General features: G+C 50.7%; 1 pseudogene across 1 annotated transcript; it reads left to right on the top strand.

The window, feature by feature from the left end:
• The first annotated feature begins 394 nt into the window (after positions 1-394).
• On the top strand, positions 395-1,670 carry LOC308437668 (aspartate aminotransferase, mitochondrial-like; annotated as a pseudogene). The gene has a single exon. The product of its transcript is annotated as an aspartate aminotransferase, mitochondrial-like (transcript).
• Positions 1,671-2,487: the final 817 nt, after the last annotated feature.

Genomic DNA, 2,487 nt, shown 5'->3' with positions numbered 1-2,487 from the left:
CCAACAAAGCCAATGCTTCTGATCCTTCCCAAACAGTTCCACTAATTTTTGGGACTGAGCTTTCAAATGTATGAACCTATAGGGGCCATTTATATTCAAATCACCACACACCCTCAAAAATTATCTAATTAATGAATCGCAATGATCCATGTATACCATGCTCTTGAGTGGTAGCAATAAGTAATACTTGTCAGGCACTGTGCTGTGTGGTCACATGCAGCTGTCAGAGAAGCTTGCTGCTATTCTTATGACTTACATATGAGGAACGGGAAGTATGAAAGCGTGGAAACTCTCCAGGCTGACAAAAACAGAAAAAAAGGGGGGAAAAGAAGAAAGAAAGAGTCTTCCCCTGATCTCTGCTCTACCACCATCCGCTGCTGTCTTACCGTCCACCATGCCCCTCCTACACTCCGACCCTGCCGTCTCCGGAATGGCTGCTGCCTTTCACCCAGGCCTTGCTGCTGCAGCCTCTGCCAGAGCTGGCTCCTGGTGGCCCCATGTTGAAATGGGACCTCCAGATCCCATCCTGGGAGTTACTGAAGCCTTCAGGAGAGATACCAACAGCAAGAAGATGAACCGGGATTTGGTGCCTACCGGGAAGGTAACGGAAAGCCTTACGTGCTCCCCAGTGTCCGGAAGGCCAGAGACCCAGATTGCTGCAAAAACTTTGGACAAAGAATACCTGTCCATTGGGGGACTGGCTGAATTTTGCAAGGCTTCTGAAGAATTGGCCCTGGGTGAGAACAATGAAGTGTTCAAAAGTGACCTGTTCATCACTGTGCAGACCATTTCCGGAACTGGAGCCTTAAGGGTCAGAGCCAGCTTTCTGCAAAGATTTTTTTTTTTTTTTTTTTTTTTAATTCAGCCGAGATATTCTTCTGCCCAAACCGTCCTGGGGAAATCACATGCCCATCTTCCGGGATGCAGGCATGCAGCTCCAAGGTTACCGATACTATGATCCCAAGACCTGCAGCTTTGATTTCTCGGGAGCCCTAGAAGACATATCAAAAATCCCAGAGCAGAGTGTTCTCCTCCTGCGTGCCTGTGCTCACAACCCCACGGGTGTGGACCCTCGTCCAGAGCAATGGAAGGAAATAGTGTCCGTGGTAAAGAAAAAGAATCTCTTCACATTCTTTGATATGGCCTACCAAGGCTTTGCCAGTGGTAACGGTAATAAAGATGCACGGATGTCTGCCTCTGCCAATCGTATGCCAAGAACATGGGCCGGTACGGTGAGCGTGTGGGAGCCTTCATGGTAGTCTGAAAAGATGCCGAAGAAGCCAAAAGGGTGGCGTCACAGCTGAAGATCCTGATCTGTCCCTTGTATTCCAACCCGCCTCTCAATGGGGCCCGGATCGCTGCAACCATCCTGACTTCTCCAGACTTGTGAACGCAATGGTTGCAAGAGGGGAGAGGCATGGCCGACCGCATCATCAGCATGAGGACCCAGTTGGTCTCCAACCTGAAGAAAGAGGGCTCGTCCCACAACTGCCAGCACATCACCGACCAGATTGGCATGTTCTGTTTCACCGGCCAGAAGTCTGAGCAGGTGGAGCGCTCACCAAGGAGTTCTCGGTCTACATGACAAAGATGGCGGAATCTTCGTGGCAGGGGTCACCTCCGGCAATGTGGGTTACCTTGCCCATTTCATTCACCGGGTCACCAAGTAATTACCAGATGCAAAAGAACAGAGACCACTTTCCCGTCAGCCTTTGCTCTTGTGAGAGTCACGTGCAGGGTGAGGGGGGGTGGGTGGTGGTGAGTGGATCCTGTTTTCAACCACGGTGCATAACACTGGGCAATTGAATGTGTTCCTCAGGGGGAAAAAGGGGCAGGGCAGAGGCTTCCACGGCTGGTATCTGGAACTTCGTCGGCTCTAAACCAAACTCTCCCTCATCCTTTTGTCTCCAGCTTTTCTAAAAGTTTACACACGCAAGAAAATCACAACATCAGAAACCCGTCAGCCATGGCATTGGAATAGGTCAGAAGCTTTACCCAAAGCCTCAGATGGTAACAGGGACTCCCCTGTGGACCCCAGTAGAGCCTCTCATATCAGAGGCTGTAAGAGAAAAATAACTAGTTCTGTCATTAACAGTTGTCCTCGAGTTTATCCTCCTGGTGTGGAGCAAATGTGTCAGCAGACCACGTCACAGAGATCATGCTTTACAAAAACCAACAGGTTTGCTGCCACTTCAGCAGGGACAGTAGACGATGTAGTGTCATGTCCGCCTGTCATTGTCATTGCTGTTCTATAGCCTGGTTTCATCCCGCTCTACCGCTTGGCTGGCCGTCAACCTCACCCTATCGGGAGTTATTCAGGAACGGAGAGCATAGGTTTCCTGCTCAGGCCGGAGCCTCCTCTCGCAGCAAAACGCCGTGGAGAGGGGGACCCTGCCCTTGACTTCAGTGTCCTCCTCAGTAATTGACTGGGCCTACTGGGATGGGGCCTCAGGCCAGCTAGATCTCTTCATTCATCCTGGCTGCGCA

Source organism: Micromys minutus (assembly GCF_963924665.1).
Source record: "Micromys minutus genome assembly, chromosome: 26".
Taxonomy (NCBI): Eukaryota; Metazoa; Chordata; class Mammalia; order Rodentia; family Muridae; genus Micromys; species Micromys minutus.
Note: the sequence above shows the minus strand (reverse complement) of the source record. Positions and strands in the feature narration are given on the sequence as shown.